The sequence below is a fragment of the Pan troglodytes genome, chromosome 13 (genome assembly GCF_028858775.2).
Source record: "Pan troglodytes isolate AG18354 chromosome 13, NHGRI_mPanTro3-v2.0_pri, whole genome shotgun sequence".
Taxonomy (NCBI): Eukaryota; Metazoa; Chordata; class Mammalia; order Primates; family Hominidae; genus Pan; species Pan troglodytes.
This window is the reverse complement of record NC_072411.2, coordinates 80,041,997-80,065,004: the sequence shown is the minus strand read 5'-3', so window position 1 is coordinate 80,065,004 and position 23,008 is coordinate 80,041,997. Positions and strand designations below refer to the sequence as shown.

Below are 23,008 nucleotides of genomic sequence, written 5' to 3'. Positions count from 1 at the left end.
ATGTGCCATGGTGGTTTGCTGCACCTATCGACCCGTCATCTAGCTTTTAAGCCCCCCATGCATTAGATATTTGTCCTAATGCTCTCCCTTCCCTTGTCCCCCACCCCCCGACAGGCCCTGGTGTGTGATGTTCCCCTCCCTGTGTCCATGTGCTCTCATTGCTCAACTCCCACTTATGAGTGAGAACATGTGGTGTTTGGTTTTCTGTTCATGTGTTAGTTTGCTGAGAATGGTGGCTTCCAGCTTCATCCATGTCCCTGCAAAGGACATGAACTCATTCTTTTTTATGGCTGCATAGTATTCCGTGGTGTATATATGGCACATTTTCTTTATCCAGTCTATCATTGATGGGCATTTGGGTTGGTTCCATGTCTTTGCTATTGTAAATAGTGCTGCAATAAACACATGTACGCATGGGTCTTTATATTAGAATGATTTATAATCCTTTGGGTATATACCCAGTAATGGGATTGCTGGGTCAAGTGATATTTCTGGTTCTAGATCCTTGAGGAATCACCACATTATCTTCCACAATGGTTGAACTAATTTACACTCCCACCAATGGTGTAAACGTGTTTCTATTTCTCCACCGCCTCTCCAGCATCTATTGTTTCCTGACTTTTTAATAGTCACTATTCTAACTGGCATGAGATGGTATCTCATTGTGGTTTTGATTTGCATTTCTCTGATGACCAGTGATGATGAGCTTTTTTTTCATGTTTGTTGGCCACATAAATGTCTTCTTTTGAGAAGTATCTGTTCATAGCCTTTGCCCACTGTTTCATGGTGTTGTTTGTTTTTTTCTTGTAAATTTGTTTAAGTTCCTGGTAGATTCTGGATATTAGACCTTTGTCAGATGGATAGATTGCAAACATTTTTTCCCATTCTGTAGGTTGCCTGTTCACTCTGATGATAGTTTCTTTTGCTGTGCAGAAGCTCTTTAGTTTGACTAGATCTCATTTGTCAATTTTGGCTTTTGTTGCAATTGCTTTTGGTGTTTTAGTCATGAAGTCTTTGCCCATGCCTATGTCCTGAATTGTATTGCCTGGGTTTTCTTCTAGGGTTTTTATGGTTTTGGGTTTTACATTTAAGTCTTTAATCCATCTTGAGTTAATTTTTCTATAAGGTGTAAGGAAGGGGTCCAGTTTCTGTTTTCTGCATATGGCTAGCCAGTTTTCCCAGCACCATTTATTAAATATGGAATCCTTTCTCCACTGCTTGTTTTTGTCAGGTTTGTTGAAAATCAGATGATTGTAGATGTGTGGTGTTATTTCTGAGGTCTCCTTTCATTCCATTGGTCTATGTATCTGTTTTGGTACCAGTACCATGTTGTTTTGGTTTCTGTAGACTTGTAGTATAGTTTAAAGTCAGGTAGCATGACATGTCCAGCTTTGTTCTTTTTTCTTAGGATTGTCTTGGCTATACAGGTTCTTTTTTGGTTCCATATGAAATTTAAAGTAGTTTTTTTCTAATTCTGTGAAGAAAGTCAGTGGTAGCTTGATGCGAATAGCATTGGCTCTATACGTTACTTTGGGCAGTATGACCATTTTCATGATCTGATTCTCCCTATCCATGAGCATGGAATTTTTTTCCACTTGTTTGTGTCCTCTCTTCTTTCCTGAGCAGTGGTTTGTAGTTCTCCTTGAGGAAGTCCTTCACGTCCCTTTAAGTTGTATTCCTAGGTATTTTATTCTCTTTATAGCAATCGTGAATGGGAGTTCACTCATGACGTGGCTCTCTGCTCATCTATTGTTGATATATAGGAATGCTTGTGATTTTTGAACACTGATTTTGTATCCTGAGACTTTGCTGAAGTTGCTTATCAGCTTAAGGAGTTTTGGAGCTTACACAATGGGGTTTTCTAAATATACAATCATGTCATCTGCAAACAGAGACAATTTGACTTCCTCTCTTCCTATTTGAATACCCTTTATTTCTTTCTCTTGCCTGATTGCCCTGGCCAGAACTTCCAATAGTATGTTGAATAGGAGTGGTGAGAGAGGGCATCCTTGTCTTGTGTTGGTTTTCAAAGGGAATGCTTCCAGCTTTTGCCCATTCAGTATGATGTTGGCTATGGGTTTGTCATAAACAGCTATTATTTTTTGAGATATGTTCCATCAATACCTAGTTTACTGAGAGTTTTTAGCGTAAGAGCTGTTGAATTTTATTGAAGGCCTTTTCTGCATCTGTTGAGATAATCATGTGGTTTTTGTCATTGGTTCTGTTTATGTGATGGATTACATTTATTGATTTGTGTATGTTGAACCAGCCTTGCATCCCACAAAAGAAGCCAACTTGATCGTGTTGGATAAGCTTTTTGATGTGCTGCTGGATTCGGTTTGCCCTATTTTATTGAGGATTTTCACATCAATATTCTTCAGGGATATTGGCCTGAAAATTTCTTTTTTTCTTGTCTCTCTCTGCCAGGTTTTGGTATCAGGATGATGCTGGCCTCATAAAATGAGTTAGGGAGGATTCCCTCTTTTTCTATTGATTGGAATAGTTTCAGAAGGAATGATACTAGCTCCTCTTTGTACCTCTGGTAGAATTTGGCTGTGAAGCCATCTGGTCCTGGGCTTTTTTTGGTTGGTAGGCTCTTAATTACTGCCTTAATTTCAGAACTTGTTATTGGTCTATTCAGGGATTTGACTTCTTCCTGGTTTAGTCTTGAGAGGGTGTATGTGTCCAGGAATTTGTCATTTCTTCTAGATTTTCTAGTTTATTTGAGTAGTAGTGTTTGTAGTATTCTCTGATGGTAGTTTGTATTTCTGTGGGATCAGTGGTGATATCCCCTTTATCATTTTTTATTGTGTCTATTTGATTCTTCTCTCTTTTCTTCTTTATTAGTCTAACTAGTGGTCCATCTATTTTGTTAATGTTTAAAAAAAAACAGCTCCTGGATTCATTGATTTTTTTCGAAGGGTTTTTCATGTCTCTATCCCCTTCAGTTCTGCTCTGATCTTAGTTATTTCTTGTCCTCTGCTAGCTTTTGAATGTGTTTGCTGTTGCTTCTCTAGTTCTTTTAATTGTGATGTTAGGGTGCCGATTTTAGATCTTTCCAACTTTCTGTTGTGGGCATTTAGTGCTATAAATTTCCCTCTCAACACTGCATTAGCTGTCTCCCAGAGATTCTGGGTTATTGTCTCTTTGTTCTCATTGGTTTCAAAGAACTCCTTTGTTTCTGCCTTAATTTCATTATTTTCCCAGTAGTCATTCAGGAGCAGGTTGTTCAATTTCCATGTAGTTGTGCGGTTTTGAGTGAGTTTCTTAATCCTGAGTTCTAATTTGATTGTACTGTGGTCTGAGGGAAGTTTGTTATAATTTCTGTTCTTTTACATTTGCTGAAGAGTGCTTTACTTCCAACTATGTGATCAATTTTGGAATAAGTGCAATGTGGTGCTGAGAAGAATGTGTATTCTGTTGATTTGGGGTGGAGAGTTCTGTAGATGTCTATTAGGTCCACTTGGTCCATAGCCGAGTTCAAGTCCTGAATATCCTTGTTAATTTTCTGTCTCATTGATCTGTCTAATATTGACAGTGGGGTGTTAAAGTCTCCCACTATTATTGTGCAGGTATCTAAGTCTCTTTGTAAGTCTCTAAGAACTTCTTTTATGAATCTGAGTGCTCCTGTATTGGGTACATATATATTTAGGATAGGTAGCTTTTCTTTTTGCGTTGATCCCTTTTGTCTTTCTTGATCTTTGTTGGTTTAAAGTCTGTTTTATCAGAGACTAGGATTGCAACCCCTGCTTTCTTTTTGCTTTCCATTTGCTTGGTAAATATTCCTCCATCCCTTTTTTTTGACCCTATGTGTCTTTGCACGTGAGATGGGTCTCCTGAATACAGCACACCAATGGCTCTTGATTCTTTATCCAATTTTCCAGTCTATGTCTTTTAATTGGGGCATTTAGCCTATTTACATTTAAGGTTAATATTGTTATGTGTGAATTTGATCCTTTCATCATGATGTTAGCTGGTTATTTTGAACATTAGTTGATGCAGTTTCTTCATAGTGTCATTGGTCTTTATATTTTGGTGTGTTTTTGCAGTGGCTGGTAACAGCTTTTCCTTTCCGTATTTAGTACTTCCTTCAGGGGTCTTGTAAGGCAGGCTTTGTGGTGACAAAATCCCTCAGCATTTGCTTGTCTGGAAAGGATTTTATTTCTCCTTATGAAGCTTAGTTTGGCTGGATATGAAATTCTGGGTTGAAAACTTTTTTTTTTTAAGAATGTTGAATATTGGCCCCCACTCTCTTCTGGCTTGTAGGGTTTCTGCAGAGAGATCCACTGTTAGTCTGATGGGCTTCCCTTTGTAGGTAACCTGACCTTTCTCTCTGGCTGCTCTTAACATTTTTTCCTTTGTTTCAACCTTGGCGAATCTGATGATTATGTGTCTTGGGGTTGCTCTTCTTGAGGAGTATCTTAGTGGTGTTCTCTGTATTTCCTGAATTTGAATGTTGGCCTGTCTTGCTAGGTTGGGGAAGTTCTCCTGGATAAAATCCTGAAGTGTGTTTTCCAACTTGGTTCCATTCTCCCCGTCACTTTCAGGTACAGTAATCAATCATAGGTTTGGTCCTTTCACATAGTCCCATATTTCCTGGATGCTTTGTTCGTTCCTTTTCATTCTTTTTTCTCCAATCTTGTCTTCACACCTTATTTCAGTAAGTTGATCTTCAATCTCTGATATTCTTTCTCCCACTTGATAAATTTGGCTGTTGATACTTGTGTATGCTACAGGAAGTTCTCGTGCTGTGTTTTTCAGCTCCAATAGGTCATTTATGTTCCTCTCTAAACTGGTTATTCTAGTTAGCAGTTCCTGTAACCTTTTATCAAGGTTCTTAGCTTCCTTGCATTAGGTTAAAACATGCTCCTTTAGCTCAGAAGAGTTTGTTATTACCCACTTTCTGAAGCCTACTTCTGTCAGTTCGTCAAACTCATTCTCCATCCAGTTTTGTGTCCTTGCCAGAGAGGGGTTGTAAGCATTTGGAGGAGAAGAGGCATTCTGGTTTTTTGAATTTTCAGTTGTTTTTTTGCACTGTTTTTTTCTCATCTTCATGGATTTATCTACCTTTGATCTTTGAGGCTGATGATCTTTGGATGGGGTTTTTGTGTGGGGATCCTTTATGTTGATGTTATCACTTTCTGTTTGTTAGTTTTTCTTCTAACAATCAGGTCCCTCTTCTGCAGGTCTGCTGCAGTTTGCTGGAGGTCCACTCTAGACCCTGTTTGCCTGGGTATCATCAGTGGAGGCTGCAGAACAGCAAAGACTGCTGCCTGCTCCTTCCTCTGGAAGCTTTATTCTAGGGAGGCCCTGGCCTAATGCCAGCCAGAGCTCTCCTGTATGAGGTGTCTGACGACCCCTGTTGGGAGGTTTCTCCCAGTAAGGAGGCACAGGGGTCAGGGACCCACTTGAGGAGGCATTCTGTCCCTTAGCAGAGCTGGTGTACTGTTGCTTTTCATTCTTAATGGAAAACCCAAGTCCTTTTTTTTTTTTTTTTTTTTTGAGATGGGGTCTCGCTCTGTCGCCCGGGCTAGAGTGCAGTGATGCGATCTTGGTTCACTGCAACCTCTGCCTCCCGGGTTCAAGCAATTCTCCTGCCTCAGCCTCTCCAGTAGCTGGGACTACAGGCATGTGCCACCACGCCCAGCCCAAGCTCTTAATTTTAATACTACTTGATTTATTGATCTTTTAGAAATTTGCATTTTTGTTCTTATTCTTGAAACAGGGTATGAAGAAAAATATTCTCCTATAGTGTCTTTGGAAATTTTTATAAATTTGTTTTCATATTAAGTATTTAGTTTAATTGTAATTCCTTTTTTGTGTTAGGGTGTAGGATATGAATACAATTTTATTTCTTTTCTATTTGAATAAGCAATTGACCTAGGGTCATTTATTGAGAAGTTCATCTTTTCTCATGATCTGTGATGCCTGCTTTGCCATAAATCCATTTTCTATATGTGCATGGGTTTGTTACTAGGCTCTCTATTATTCTGTTGGTCTATTAATCTATGCCTGTATTACTATCACACTGCCTTAATCTCTGTAGCTTATAGAAAGTATTAATATCTAGTAGGGTGAATCTTCTCCCCAACCCCTATGACTTGTTCTTCCTCAGGAGGGTCTTGGCTTCAGCTGGCCCTTTATTCTTTCATGTCAGTTTTATAATCAGCCTGTTGAGTTTCACACATACACACACATGCACACTCTGGTAGGATTTCAACTGGAATTGCACTGAAGTTATAGGTCAGTTTAGGGGGAATTACTGATGTATGAGAGTCAGTCTTCCTACCCAATAATATGATATATATTTTTTTCCAATTTAATCTTCTTTAATGTCTTTTAAGACTTTTTTTTAGTTTTCACTATAAAAGTCTTACACATTCTTTGCTATATTGTATCCTAGGTATTTAAAAATGTTTATTGATATTTTAAACAGTATATTTAAAAAATTATATTTTTAGTCAATTCTTGTGTTTATCTAGAAATGCAATTTACTTTTGTGTATCAATTTGGAATCCAACAACTCTTATTTAAATTTTTATCTGTAGCTTGTTTAAGATTTTCTGTGTAAGCAATCATATCATCTGCAAATAATGACGGTTTTCTTTCTTTACAATCCTTTACCTTTTATTTCTTTTTCTTAGCTCCTTCTGTGCAAGAACCTCCAGTATCATGTAGAACAAGACTGATTATAACAGGTCTCTTTGTCTTGAAACTGAGCTTATAGAGAATGCTTTCAGTTTAATCATTAGGTATGAGGTTTCTATGGGTTTTTTGAGATCCCCTTTATTGGGTTAAGAAAGTTCCCTTCTATTCCCAGGTTGCTAAGGAGGTTGTTGCTATTATTTTTAAAATAATAAGAGAATGCAGAGTTTTATTAACTTTTTCTGCCTTTATAAAGATATGAATTTTTTTACCTTACACTGTTAATGTGGTGAATTACTTTAATTGATCTCATATTAAACCAATCTTGCATTCCTAGGAAACATCAACTTGGTCATAAAAAGTTATCTTTTTTTATGTATTGTCTGATTTGTTTCACAAAAATTTTGGTTTTTAGGGTTTTTGCATCTATATCCATTCATAAGCAAGACTGGCCTATATTTTTATATTTTCTTCTTTTTGTCACCCAGGCTGGTGTGCAGTGACACAATCACAAGATTCACTGCAGCCTCAACCTCCTGGGCTCAGGTGATCCTTGCACCTCAGCCTCCCAAGTAGCTGGGACTACAGGCACATGCCACCATGCCTGGCTAATTTTTAAAATTTTTTTATAGAGACAGTGTTCCACAATGTTGCCCACTCTAGTCTCAAACTCCAGGGCTCAAGCAATCTTTCTGTGTTGGCCTCCCAAGTTGTTGGGATTACAGGTGTGAGCCACTATGCCCAGCCTTTTTTTTTTTTCTTAGAATACTCTTGTCTGATTTTGAAAGCAAAGTTATATCACAAATGAACTGGGAGAATGGTCTTTCTTTTTCCATTAGATGGAATAGTTTGTAATAAATTAGAATTGCCCAATGCCGTGATGTTTGGTATAATTTCCTAGAAATCTATCTGGATCTGAGGATGTGTGTGTATGTTTAATGGGAATATTTTAAAGTACTGATTCAATTTATTTAAAGCTTATAGGACTCTTTATGTTCTCTAGTTTTTTGAAAGATTTTTTGGATAAGTTTTTATCTATTTATTTCATCTAACTTTTCAAATTTATTGGCACAAAGTTGTTCATAACACCATTATATTTGTTTAATCTTTGTAGCAACTGTGGTTTTAGCCCCATTTTATTCCTGATTTTTTAAAATATAAGGCCTCTCTCTTTTTTTTCTCTCCTGATTATTCTTTCTAGAGATTTTCATATGTTATTCTTCTTTTGAACTTTGTTAATTTTTGTCTTAGTCAGTTTTGTGCTGCTATAACAGAATACCATAGACTGGGTAATTTATAACAAACAGAAATTTATTAGTGCACAGTTCTGAAAGCCAGGGAGTCCAAGATCAAGGTGTCTGCATCTGGTGAGGGCCTTCTTGCTGTGGCATAACATGGTGGAAGGCATCATATGGTGAAAGGGCAAAGAGTGCTGGGGAGAGGCAGACCCACTTCTGCAATAATGAACCCACTCAAGTGATAATGGTATGAGTGTATTCATGAGGGCAGAGCCCTCATGACCTAAACACTTCTTAAAGGTCCCACTTCCTAATATCATCACAATGGCAATTAAATTTTAACATGAGTTTTGAGGGGGAAAAACATTTAAACCAATTGTCTTCAATATATATTGAATTGTCTTCAATTGTCTTCAATATATATTTCCTGCCATTTTCATTAACTTTTGCTCTTATTTGTATTATTTTTTCCATTTTCTTGAATTTATTTTGCTGTTCTTTTCCCCTAACTCCTTATGGTTGGATGATTATTAAGTTGAACATTTTTTTTTTTTCCTGAGGTAAGCATTTACAACAGAACCTTTAAGAACTCTTTAACTGTGGACCACGGTTTTGATATATGATGTGTAATCATCCTGGTATTTTTATATTTAGACATTATTTTTCTTAGTATTTTCTAAGTATTTTCTAACTTCTATTTTAATTTTTTGATTGATGAGTAATTCAGAAATGTATTCTAAATGTTTAAATATTTGATTTCACTAGTTATCTTTTTATTATTATTCCTAACTAAAGTGCATTGGAGTTAAATTATATTTTCTGCATGATATCAGTTATTTGACATGGTGATTTCAAACTGGCTAACCTGATGACTTAGCTTTTGGCGAATATTCATAAACTTTTCATGTCAATCATGGAACTAATTATATGAAATCTCTTGTTGTTGGGTGCAGTGTAGCTAGATGTATCAGATGTACGTGAGCATGCTGATGGGTGGCTTATGGTGGGGAAGACAATATCCAATGATGCCTATAAGATAACCTTTCTTAAGTAAGGCAGAGGGACTTGGAAGCTATGAAATTTTTCTATTTGTTTTTGAAACGCCATCTGAAGGAGTATCTAGGAGTCTTATAGACTTTGGTAGCCTAGGGCTTGTTGCAATTTCTACTGCTTCTGTTGTTCCGTACTATGCAGATCCTAAAGTGAAGAATTCTAGTCGGTTAAATTGATTGCTCATTTTACTGGAACACCTCAGAAATGAATTGAGATTTATAGAATGGTTCCTGGCCCTGTTATTTGCATGAGAGTAAATGCTAGCCGATATATCAGATCTTTCTAGCCCGGCAAAACCCAAACCTGAAAAATATGAATGGTCTAATTAGCTGGCTATTCCAGGTGCTTGAATTAGTTCATAAAACAAACACTGCAGCATTTTGCTAGCTGGCTAAGAAAATGACATGTTACAAGGCAGCAGACAAGAGAACAGTTCTAAGAGGAGCTAATCAACTCTATCCAAGGTGGAATAGCTTAGGTGAGAGTGCCAATAAACATGCCGACTCATTTCTCCAGTGTGTCTGGCTAGAGGGCTCCTACTCACAAACATTTATGTGAAAGCACTTTGGTGCTTTATTTAAGGAAAAGGCACGCTTGTATTTATCCAGATTATTTACAAATGATTCCTGCTGATGGGATCCATCCTCTGAATGACTTCCCCCCACAGGTTGACACCTTCAGTTTGGTATGTCACGCCTACTCTCATATTATAGGGCAAGAGATTCATGTCCCCATTTTTTTTTTTTTTTTTGATGGAACATGTGACTATATAACTTCTGCAAGGAGTCCAGGTACTCTCGGCACTTTGCTTATTTGTAGCTGAAGCGAGGGTGAACACCAAGGAAATAGAGAGCCTGGCCTGGGAATGGAGAAGGAAGGCTTCAGGGATGCAGGGACTTATAGTGGGGAAGGGAATGTGTATGGAACCAACCAGCTCCAGGGATCCACCTGGAAGGTTGGTGGGAAGTAGTGTTAAGCTGCTTCCAAGTCCTTTTCCCAGTAGAAGATGCCTGATTTTTTCTAACCTGGGCTTTCAGTGGTGGAACACACTGCTGTGGCTGGAGGACTTGTTCACAGCAATCTTTTACAAACTTATATTTACTGGTTTAATAGTTTGTTTTTTTTAGTTGATAGTATTCATTCTTTTGGAAAATCAGGATGTTTTCCAATATTATATATGCTATGCCACATAAGAGGTTGTGATATTTCACATTAAATGTGGAGAAGGTCAGAATCTGAGAGAGTTGAAAAATCCATCCATTTCACATATCAGAACATTGCCCAATTATAGTATCTTGACAGTCTTCTGTTCTTTGTTCTTTGTGATTTTCAGGCAATACCACCAAGTTCCTTTGGCATTCTGGGTAGCAGGTCAATTGGACCTTTTATGATAAGAGATTTTTTAGCTAGGATGGTAGTGGCTTTAAAAAAACAGCCGGGCCCATTTGGATTGCTAGCTTGGACTCGCTTATATCTTGCTGAAAGTATAGGATGCTATGGTTTTTCATAGAGATAAATTATTTATGAATATCGACCCACCTCCAGCTTGACGGCTGTCATCTGGTGTATGTTGCCTATCTATTTTACTGACAATTCAGTAGCATAATGACTTCTATGTTGTTGGAGGGCACTTTTGAAACTATTGTGCTGTCTTAGATGGTAATTTCATCACCCTTAGGAAATTATGCTAATTTTACTGATTTCTAAACCACTTTTCTTCATGTAACTTTCTCATGTCATAATAAAACCACTTATAACATGTAAAATAAATTCTAATGCTTTTTTTAGTGGTATCGTGTCTATATCATAATATAATCCATTTCCTCTTGAATATGTAGATATTTTTCAATTTTTCCTTATCATAAATTCCTAGAAATGAAATTATTAAAGAGCATAAAAATTTTTAAAAGACTTTTGTTACTTCTTGCCAAATTGCCCTCCATATTTATTGCACTAATTTATATTCTCATTAGCAATGTATAAAAGTAGACATTTCACTGGTCGTTTCAATAAAGCTAGATATTGGCATCTTAAATGATTAATACTATAGTATTTCATGTTAAAATAGGAAATATGTCTTGGCAGGGTTTGAGTAAATTTTTTGTTTTACTTTTGCAATTTATTAAGAGATGAGTACATTTAAGTCTTTATTCCGCTTGAAATTAATTTTGATGTCTGATGTGAGATAGGGGTCTAACTTATTTTTCCCAAATATGTAACTAGTTGAATAATCCATAATTTTCTGACTGATTTGAAATAATACTCTTTTGATTAACTAAATACACTTATTTCTATAGACATTTTATTTAAAAATGTGTTTTTAAAACATTTCAAAACCTAAAAAACTTTAAAAAGCAGATTTAAAAAAATTACTTTTTCTTTTCTTTTTTTTTTTTTGAGACAGAGTCTCGCTCTGTTGCACAAGCTGGAGTGCAGTGGCGCAATCTCGGCTCACTGCAACCTCTGCCTCCTGGGTTCAAGTGATTCTCCTGCCTCAGCCTCCTGAGTAGCTGGGATACGGGTTCCTACCATCATGCCCAGCTAATTTTTGTATTGTTAGTAAAGACGGGGTTTCACCATGTTGGCCAGGCTGGTCTTGACTCCTGACCTCAAGTGATCCACCCACCTTGGCCTCCCAAAGTGCTGGGATTAGAGGTGTTGGCCACAGCGCCCGGTCAAAAATTACTTTTTAACATTAAACTTTTGTCAAAGAGGAATTGTAACCTTTGCATATTAACAATAAAACCTAAACAAATTATGTAATTAAAATATAACATATCACTATGACTCTATAAATTATGGTATTTGCCATAAATGTGGGAAGGATCAGCATGTGATTGAGATAGCTGCCTACATATCAGTTACATTTTTGGGCCACTTTTCGGGTTGTCTCAGTTGTCTTCAGTGGGAAGAATTCCAAAGCTCTCTGTTAGAGGTAGTCTGTGTTAGGTTCTGATGAATGGGTGAGACTAAGTCTCCAATGTCTCACTGTTAGATCTGTTCTTCTGACCTGGACCTGGCTTTTCATGCATCACTGTCTTGACCTTGGCTTGCCCTGTATTCTCTACTTTCTGACTGTTTGTCTGGTGTCTGAATCACAGCTTCATGCTGATAGTTCCCTTCCCCTTATTTGCAGACTGCCTGGCCTTCCTGGTTTTACCTTAGAGCCTCATTTCCCTGATTCATTGCAGTTCTTAGATGGTCTCACTGTGTCAGAAAAAAAGGTGCCTTCTGGTTAGCTGACCCTTCCCATAGCTCTTTCTTCAGGTACTGGCCTTTTCTTAGACATTTTCATTATACGCAATAAAGCTTATAGAGCATGAGGTTGCATTTTAACTCTAGGTACAATATATTTGCAGACTTACGGTAATAGATATCTGGGCTGTCTATTAAAGCAGTTTAAGAATTCATCATTTTCTTTTTTACTACGTCAGTTGCGCTTTGGTTTCAAGTGTGGTGTGGGTCTTCATTTTCCTGTGTATTTTGCCTTGAGATTTGTATTTGTATTTATTGTAATAAAGAGAAATAATAATAATCATGATGATAAGACAGGACCAAAGAAAAGTGCCAACTAAGAAAGGAAGAACAGAGGGAAATAAGATCAGCAAACAACGTTTACTTTAGCAACGTGACTAAAAAAAGGGATAATGCCCCAAACAACATGGTAATCACAATAACTGTTTTGAAACTTCATATCAAATTATTTGATGGTGTCTATCAACCACCAATTCTATTTGAAAGACTTAAATAAAGGTATGCCCTTTAAACATTTAGCAAGTAGAGCTTACCTATGTGAATGTACAAAATACTCCACTTCCAACTACACCACTTCAGGTCCATAAAAGAGTGAAGCTTCAAAAACAATTTTTGGTAATCTTTTGTACTATTTAGAACTCTTTAGGAAAGAATTTGGAGATTCTTTTTTGTTTACCGTACAGCAATGAAATTCTGCAAATACATGTTAAGAACAACAATGATAATTTTTCACTTTTTCTCAGCAAATATCAAATTAGGAGGCCTAAAGAATGAGCTATGTAGTTGCCACATGCTGTGTCTTTGTTTTTATGCAGTGTAATCTCAAGTCTTCCATCAATTCAGAACAATTAGTTCTTCTTTCTATGAAGAAAGTAAGAATAATCGATTTCAAGTCATTAAAGACTAATCAATTTTCGAAAGCTTTGCCTTCCAAGCATTTTCTGGAAAATAAGTGATGTCTACTGATAAGTCATAAGTGTAAGGAGATGATTTTATGAATTGGAATTAAATGAGTATTACTAATTGATATAGCAATAAAAGCAATTTTTTGAGCTTCAGAAAGTTTGGCAATCTATTGGTTTGTGTTTCAATGGATTATTCATTTTATGTTTTTTTATTTCCATTAGCTTCTCTACATTACAACTCCATAAGGCATTTGAAACAGGATGTAGATGAAATATGAGACTGAACTTTTTCTCTGAATCTTTTGGTGGGCAATGGGCTAATATGATGTTGAAAAAGGTATGCAGGCCTAGTTCATGAAGCCGTCAGGGAAAGTGTATGGAAAAGACAAAATAAAACAAAAGCTAAATCTCTAAAGCATGGTTTATAACCTGTTGTCTTCAGACCCCAGAGGCCTTGGATTTTTATTTTTTATTTTTATTTTTTAAGATGGAATCTTGCTCTGTTGCCCAGGCTGGAGAGTAGTGGCACAATCTCAGCTCACTGCAACCTCTGCCTCCCGGGCCCAAGCAATTCTCCTGCCTCGGCCTCCCGAGTAGCTGGGATTACAGGTGTGCACCACTATGCCCGGCTAATTTTTGTATTTTTAGTAGAGATGGGGTTTCAGCTTGTTAGCTGGGCTGGTCTCAAACTCCTGACCTCAGGTGATTCACCCACCTCAGCCTCCCAAAGTGCTGGGATTACAGGCGTGAATGCCCGATGAGGCCTTGGATTTATTAAGTGACCCTCTAATTCAGTGGTTCTTAACCCTACCCTGACAAACAGCCAGAAGTCAGATCCCCTCCAGGGCCCCTCCCCCTACCAATTGTGATTTAATTGGTTGGGGTGGGGCTAAAACATCAGTACTTTCCTAAAGGTCCCAGGTGATTCCAGTATTAACAAGGACTGCCAAGCTCTGTTCTATTCCTATGTATGTCTAAGTGTCTGTAGGCCGAAGAATACCTTATATACATGCATATCTTATTTCACCTTTTCTCTCTAATTTCTTTATAATTTTTCTCTGTAATCTCCACAATTTACAATTATAACTTTATAATTTTTGAGCTATATTTTGTAACTCAAAGACAAGGTCATTTGAAAGTGTTATGGAATTAATAGGGGCTTTTGTCATTACATATTTCCTCATAAGTATGTTCAGGAAACATAATTACATCATGTGGACACTCTTAGACTTGAACAGTTTGAGCATTTTGGCTATGAAGGACCTAAGGTAGATTCAAGATTCTGGTTTTTAAAAATCACCCTTGTAGATTAAACGTTGGTCAAGATTAGTTCTTGGCTTAATCATGAGTACTGGAAAATTTTACTATAAAGTATTGGGGATAGAGTCCTTAAATACAGAGGGAATAAAAGAGATCTTAGGCAACCCATCTTTGCCATGAATGTGGGACCTGGATAAGATTCTCAACTCTGAATCTTGCCTTAGGGAGCCTCCAGTGATTTCTCTGAGAAAGTAGAAAGAGAAGATGGATTTGTTTTGCTTCGAGGCTTCTTTCGTACTTCTAAAGTATGTTTTTTTGGGGCTGGCTGGGGTTCTTGAGCATATTAAATATAATTCTTTCTCAAAGACATGAAAGCTGAGTTCAGAGGTTGCTTTTTACAGCCTTTGTGGATCTTGAAGGTGGGAATCCTTTTTCTGGGTGTGCTTCATGGCACCACATTCAACTCAGAAACTTGCAGATGGGTTTGCAAGTGCAAGATCCTGGGTCAGAAATGTATCCAATTACTGTTCTCTATGAAGGAGGCACAGTTCAGTTCCTTCACTGAGAAGTAAAAATTGCTTTTGGCCTTGTGACTTTGTCTTTTTAAAGGTTAAAAATCATGGCTGCGTGTTATATACAAAAGACAGATCTGCATAAAAGGCATGGAAAAGATTTCTGCACTTCTCAAGAGCAGTTGTACTTAAAATATCTGAGATAGAAAAAATATTATGACATAAAAATACTCAAAGCGGTAAGAGTCTACCACAATTATAACAGCTCATTCCAGATTTTAACAACTTTACTTTACCTTAATTTATTAGAAATCTCTCCTGTTGTAGATCATTTCTTGTTCTTTTGTCCCAAGGGAGATGAGTAACACTTTCAAATTGGGCACCATTCTCCATATGATATTTCATTATAATCCTTGAGGCATTTGTTAGTTTCCTATTCAAGTTTCCATTTTCAGAAACAAGCACATTTTTTGCCTTCTTACTAGTCCTGTTTCCTCCTTACCTGGCCTTCTGTGAAGCTCTGCTGGTGATTGTGATGACCTTCTGAAGATCCTGGGCTTAAAAGCTGTTAGGCAAAATTCCCATCCTTACCTAGACAATTTTTACTTTCCATTTCAAGTCCTTTTCCTGAAATTAAAAAAAAATCGTCTATGTCTGTATCTATATCTAAATCTATCAAACTTCTTTTTGAGCATCTGTACCATGTGGATGACCCACAGGCAACTAAACCTTGAAATGTCCACAACGAAACTCATATTCCCCAGAATCTGTTCCTTACTGCGTTCCTCACTCAGTGAATCATCCCACTACCCACCCAGACATCTGCACCAGAAATATGGAGTCATTTTTACTTCTCTAACTTTCACAGCCTTCCAAATTAATCAGCATAGAATCAGTTCTATTCATTCTACCTCCTAAATATCTCTCAACTCAGTCCATTTTCTACCACTCCTACTACCACTAACCACCATCCCAGCCCAGAGATGGTTCATCTCTCACCTGGACCTCTTGCTTCCAATCCATTCTTTATATGTAGCCACAGCAGTCTTTCTAAAATGAAGACTCAGTCATATCACTCCCACTCACCTTCTTAAAACTCTCTAGTGACCCCTCGCTTCCTCTATGATAAATTTACAATTCTACACCTAGTTACTAGGCACCCTCTCATCAGCCTCCAGCTGTCTTTCCTACCCCATGTCTGACACTTTCCACAAGAGCCATCTTCAACTTCTTTCTATTCCTCAAATTAACCAGCGTTTATTGCCTCTGGACTTTAGAGATACTATTCCCTCTTTCTGGGACACTCTCCTCCACCTCTCCCTAATGCTTCTCTCCTTTTTTTCTGGATAATTCCTATTGATCCTGTGGGTATCACCTTAAAGACTTCACTTTCTTTGGGAGATATTGTCTGACCTTAGACTAGTTGTGGCACCCTGCTGTTGTGTTCCATAATGCTCTGTGTTTCCTCTACTATTATACTCATTTGTGGTGATTACTTGGCTAGTTAAATCTATTTTTTAATTTCATCTATTATTAAACTTTTGTTCCTTCTATAATATCAGAGTAACATGTTCCTTTATCTAATTATTTTCCTAATTTTCTTCATCTACTATAATTAATTTGTGCCTCAATTTGGGACTCGGCTTTCTTGATTGTTTTTAATTGGAAGATTAATCTACAGATTTATGTATATATTAAGAAAGTGCATAATTGTATCAGTGATTCTGATCTCCCATTAGATTAGATTAATTTGATTTTATCAAGTTTTGAGTTAATTTGTGAGAATTATCTTATAAGTAGTGTAATGAAGACACAGACAAAGCATGTCCTAAGATGCATTATTTTTTAAAACCATTAAGACTTAATGGAGGCTGGGTGCGGTGGCTCATGCCTGTAATCCCAGCACTTTGGGAGGCCGAGGCAGGTGGATCACTTGAGGTCAGGAGTTCGAGACCAGCCTGGCCAACATGGTGAAACCCCCATCTCTACTAAAAACACAAAATTAGCTTGGTGTGGTGGCACATGCCTGTAATCCCAGCTACTCAGGAAGCTGAGGTAGGAAAATTACTTGAACCTGGGAGGTGGTGGTTGCAGTGAACAGAGATTGCACCATTGCACTCCAGCCTGGGCAAAAAGAGGGAAACTCCATCTCAAACACACACACACACACACAAGACAAAAAAACAAAAAAACAAAGACTTAATAGAAAAAATCTTTCTTCCTAGCTTTTATTTTAAATTAAAAGATTAATACTTACCACATGTATTAATACAATTACATTTTCTCCTTTTTGTTTTTGAGACAGAGTCTTGCTCTGTCGCCCAGTCTGGAGTGCAGTGGCGCAATCTTGGCTCCCTGCAACCTCTGCCTCTCGGGTTCAATCGATTTTCCTGACTCAGCCTCCCGAGTAGGAGTAGCTGGGATTACAGGCACCTACCACCACACCTGGCTAATTTTTGTATTTTTAGTAGAGATGGGGTTTCACCATGTTGACCAGGCTGGTCTTGAACTCCTGGCCTTAAGTGATCCACCCACCTTGGCCTCCCAAAGTGCTGGCATTACAGGCATGAAGCACCGCTCCAGGCCACATTTTCTCTTTAAGTTATCAGTTTATCAGGTGGATTTAGAGAGGTGAGGAGATGGTGGGGAGAGTTTAGACCATTTTTGTGACTCTTTGTCATGCTAAAGCATCCCAGTGTCTATTGTTCTCATGTGACTTTGGATGCTTTAGCAATGGGGTAGCAACCTACTCCATAGCCTTGGTAGTTGGTCTACTCAGACTCAGAGTTGAGTTTTGGTCGGTAAGAGACCCTTCTCCAGAGATGCAGATTATCACAAAGGTAAGGGCAAACAGGCTGTTCCTACTCCAGAGTGGATTTTCAGTCCATTCCATCATGGCCAACACCATTGATATGCAACCATCAGAATACATACCGCTCTTCTTGTTCCTCCCCATTTTAAGGCATTTCCCATCAATAGGTTTTATTGCTCTCACTAATGACTAAAGTCTTTATCATTTAGGACAGTGGTTCTCATATGAGGATAACAGAGGAGCATTTAAAAAAATACCAATGCCTAGTAATGATTGATTCCATTTGTGATGACTTTCTCAAGTTAATTTTCAGATGCAGTCAGGGGGAACAACCACTGATTTTGGTCAAAGATGCACTTCACCTTGTTTAATAAATTGATTTGTCAACCTTCTACTCTCTTCATATGTAGACTTTCACCTTTATCTCAATCTCCCCCATTCCAGTAAATGATACTTCCGTCCACGGTTTCTCAAGTTAAAATCTGAGGCTCATTGTCTTTTGTCTATTCTCCCCTCCCAACCAATTCATCAGGAAGTACTACAGACTCAACTTCCAACATATTTGTCTACTTCTCTTTACCCTCATTGCCTTTTTCTTAAACCCAGACTATCCTCATACCTTACCTGGACCACCAAAATTTCCCAACTGGTCTATTTCAATTCTGTGTCATCCTCCACAAAGTTCTTAATTTTAGATAAGAATAAGCCATCTAGGTTTATAAAATCTTAATATTTTACTGCATTGGGCTTTTTTTACATAAAAGAGTTGAATGTGTTTTATTATATAGCATTTTATTTTTAGAAATTTTATTTCATAGAATATATTTTTATATTAGAAAACTTCAAATGGGAAAATAACAATTTTTTATACTTTTATACTTGTAGGCAGATTGTTTTAAGACAAGTAAAATAAACATATTTGAAGGATTAAGTTTTCATTTAGAATGTTTGATATTTTAATACAATTACAAAGGCGACTTCTTCCCTAAACGGAACTTCTCTATATTCAGCAGCTTTCCAAGCTCCTCTTCTTAGGATTTAGAAATTAGTAGTGTGAGATATCAGCTTTTTCTAATTTTAATGTTTCCCAAGGACATGGAACCATCAGTAGCTGATATCAACTGAACAGAGGGGGAAATTTTCAAAAATTAAATATTGTCTAATTTTCTGCAAAGTCTTTGTGCATGAATTAACAGTCTTTCTCTTTGTCTATCCTTATCAGGAAAAATACAGGAGATGTTTGATCACATATTTAGTAATTAAACTGAATTCTGTTTAAGAGATTGGTAAATGAAGATGCAAAAGCTCATATATAATGTTTAGTTATACTCTGATTCTGGGAAAAAAATCTCATTAACTCACCAGAAAATGAGACTCAGTTGCACAGTTTCTTGAATACAAATCCTCTCAAACTTTTCCTCAAAGATTAAATTCTGGGCTGGGAGCAGTGGCTCACACCTGTGATCCCAGCGTTTAAAGAGGCCAGAGTGGGAGGGTTGCTTGAGGCCAATAATTTGAGACCAGACTGGGCAATGTAGTGAGACCCTGTGTCTACAAAAAATAAAAAAGAATAGCTGGGCATGGTGGTGTGCACCTGCAGTCCTAGCTACTTAGGAGGCTGAGGCAGGAGGATTGCTTGAGCCCAGGACTTTGGGTGATGAAAGTGAGCTATGATTGCACCAAAGAGTTTTGTCTCAACAATGAACTTATCTGTTACTTCCTTTTTATTGTTAGTGGAATGGCATGGCACAGCAGAGGCAAAGATAAGTACTTTTTAAGGTGTTAAGAATTACTTTTTAAGGTGTTAAGTCTAAAAGGTCAGAGCTTCCACAGCATGACAACAGCTTTCCAGATGCCCCCATCATGATAGTTGAAATCACAAAGCCCGGCAAAGGTTAAAGTCAAGTGTGCCAAGTTAAAGTCAAGTGTGCCAAAAGGCCTGCCTTGGCAGCTTTCCGTGATGCATCTCCATAGACATAGTTTGAAACAACTTGTTCAAAGTCCTAGTGACTAAGGAGAGTGAGGGCTGTAGCCAGGGAGTAGTCCATCGCAGAGCAAGGATTCAAAGCAGCAGCTGGAAGCAGGAGCTAAACACTGACAACTCCGTCACCAGTCCAGTGGACAGACGCAGCCTTGGAAACAGAATGGCGGCTGGGTGGCAGGTGAACGTGCTGTGCTCCACACCATCCTGGGGTAGGTTGGCCCTAGGGATGTGCTGAGACATGGCAGTTCTGACCAGTGGGGTTCAAAGCAACAGAGATCAGCTTCCTTGGGTGCCACAGATTACACTCAACCTCCAGAGAACCACTGTCTTGCTCCTGAATTGTTTTTCTTTCTTTCTTTTTTTTGAGACGGAGTCTCACTCGCCCAGGCTGGAGTGAAGTGGCGTGATCTTGGCTCACTGCAACCTCCGCCTCCTGGGTTCAAGCAATTCTCCTGCCTCAGCCTCCTGAGTAGCTGGAACTACAGGCACCTGGCACCACGCCCGGCTAATTTTTTGTATTTTTAGTAGAGACAAGGTTTCACCATGCTGGCCAGGCTGGTCTCGAACTCCTGACTTCGTGATCTGCTGGCCTCAGCCTCCCAACATGCTGAGATTACAGGCGTGATCCACCGCACCTGGCCCCCCGAATTGTTTTTCTAAAGAAGTAAGCTTTCTTGTTGTAGTTGAAGCCTCCTCTATGCTTCTCCCTGATGCCACTTCCTTCCTTTCTCTCCACAGGTAATCACTAATATAAATTTAGTGTTTATTATTCCCTTACATGCTTTTATACTTTTGCTACATATTTGAATCCATAAATGATATTTAGTATTATTTTTAAGTATTGTGGTATCATATAGATTGTATCAGACTGCTGCTTGTTTGTTTCACTTAACATTATGTTTTTGACATTTGTTCATGTTGATACAGGTAGCTCTAATTTATTCATTTAAATTGTTGTATAATACACTACCAAACCACAAGATCATAATTTATTTTTCTCTTGATCAACATTCAAATGGCTTCACATTTTTAATTTTCATAATTGATGTTGCAGTGAACATTTGTGTACCTCTCTTCTATATATTTGGAAAAATGTCTCTACATATATGCCAAAGAGTGGTATGTGGCGCCTTAGGGCCTTAACAACTTTTCTATATTCTGCATAATTGCAATGCAATCTTTTCAAAAGAATAAATTATTTAAAAAATATTATTGTGCATGTATAATATGCATGCCAGGATGAAGCAGTAAATAGGAGAGACAAAATCTCTGCTGTCTTAGATTTTATATTTTAGTTGGGAGGAAAACAAGTAAACTGGTAAGATAATTGCAGAGAATCTAAGTGCTAAATAGTGGCCAATGCTATTCTTCTGCTTCAAGATCTTCAAAGGTTTTCCATTGCATTTGGGATTAAATATAACTCTTTCTAGGCCTGTGAGACTTGGCACCATTTGGTCACTGCCTCCCTCTTTCACTCTCCCTTTGTCTCCCTCTACTCTAGCCACATTGACCTTTGACTTTTTGGAACTTATTAAGCTTTTTCCTGCTTCAGGACCTTGTATGTATTGGTTCATCTTCCTGGAAAGTTCTTTCCACCACTCTTTGCCTAGAAAATTCTTACTCATGATTGAAGTCTCAGCTTATTTGTTCTGTTTTGAGAGAGAACTTCCTTGATCCCTATAAAAATAAGTCCTTCATATTCAGTCTCTCTCATGCATTTTGCTTTTTTCTCAGTAACACTTACCACAATATATAAATATACATCTATACATTGTCTGCCTCACCTACTTGATTGCAACTTCCACCTAGCCCATAGCCTGACATGTAGTAGTTCCTCAGAGAAATTTAAAAATAATTAATACAGATTGCTGATTTTCTGAAAGTTTGGTCACATACTTATTTTGAGCAGGAGATTTGGTTTTGTTTGGGTTTTGATTTCCCTCTCTTTAACTGGACTCTCCTCTCTCTGGGGTTTAGTGTGGCCTCCATGGATCACCAGACCAGAGCCAGGCCTCATAATGGCATTTAAAGACTCCTGGCGGGGCACTGTGGGTCACGCCTGTAATTCCAACACTTTGGGAGGCCAAGGCAAGTGGATCACCTGCGGTCAGGAGTTCGAGACCACCTTGGCCAATATAGTGAAACCCCATCTCTACTAAAATGCAAAAAAAAAAAAAAAAAAAAAAAAATTAGCCAGGCATGATGGCTTGCATCTGTAGTCCCAGCTACTTGGGAGGATGAGGCAGGAGAATCGCTTGAACCCGGGAGGTGGAGGTTGCAGTGAACCGAGATCGAATGACTGCATTCCAGCCTGGGTGACAGAGCGAGAATAGCATAGCGTAGGCACCAGTGCTTTGTTTTTGTCTTTTAAGCCTCCTTTAACAGGGCTGTGCAGAAGGTACAGGAAGAAGCCTCACTCCAACCCCTGACTTGAAATAGTTTATCATCAGACTGGATCCAGTTTATCATCTACCTTGGAGCATTTTTAGTCACAGTTACTCAGGAGCCAATCTTTTTCTTTTTTTCCTTCCACCCTCCTTTTTCTCTCTCCTTCCCTTCTCTCCCTCCCTCCTTCCATCCATTCGTTCCTTCCTTGAAAGTGAGTTGAAGGTATGATATTTCACTCCCCAAATACCCTAGCATGTATATCCTGAGAATAAGGACATTCTGCAGCATAATTACAACACCAGTATCATACTTAAGAAAGTTTATAATGATATAATTATCTGACTTAACTTTCTCCAATTGTCCCTCCAGAAATATCCTTTGTGGAATTTTTGGAATTTCTAGTAAAGGATCACATATTTTATTTGGATTTCAGGTCTCTTCAGTCTTCTTTAAATTGGTATAGCTCCCATGGTTTAACTTTATATTTATTTAAAAAAACTTTTTTTTTTGTCTTTCATGATCTTGACATTTTTTAAGCATCCAGGGTTAGGTTTCTGATAGAATGACTGATGATTTCTACATTTCTTAATTTTCATTTCTTGAATAATTAGATTCATGTTACACATTTGACAAGAACACTGTATTCTTGGTGATGTTGTGTCCTTTCCATTGCATTATATCAGGAGGCACATGGTGTTAATTTTTCTTCTAAAGAGTGATGCTAAGTTTACTTGTTTGAGGTAGCGTTCACCAGATTTATTCACTACAAAGTCACCTTTTACCTTTGTAATAAGGAATCTTTGGGTGTGGCACTTTGAGACTGTGTGACTATACTGTTTAAGTTAAACAATTTTCACCCAATGGTATTAGCATACTTAATGACCCTTGCTTGTAAACATAATTATATAGGTAGTTGCAAAATATATTGTATAATTTTATCATTTATTTTATATATT

The 23,008-nt window shown here is 37.8% G+C and overlaps 1 protein-coding gene and 1 pseudogene across 1 annotated transcript in view; one reads left to right on the top strand and one right to left on the bottom strand.

Moving 5' to 3' along the window:
- The window catches only part of PDE11A (phosphodiesterase 11A), a 429,725-nt gene that overhangs the window by 35,284 nt on the left and 371,433 nt on the right, over positions 1-23,008 (top strand). The gene's annotated exons all lie outside the window — the stretch shown is intronic.
- Positions 19,499-21,428, bottom strand: LOC112208421 (succinate dehydrogenase [ubiquinone] cytochrome b small subunit, mitochondrial-like; annotated as a pseudogene).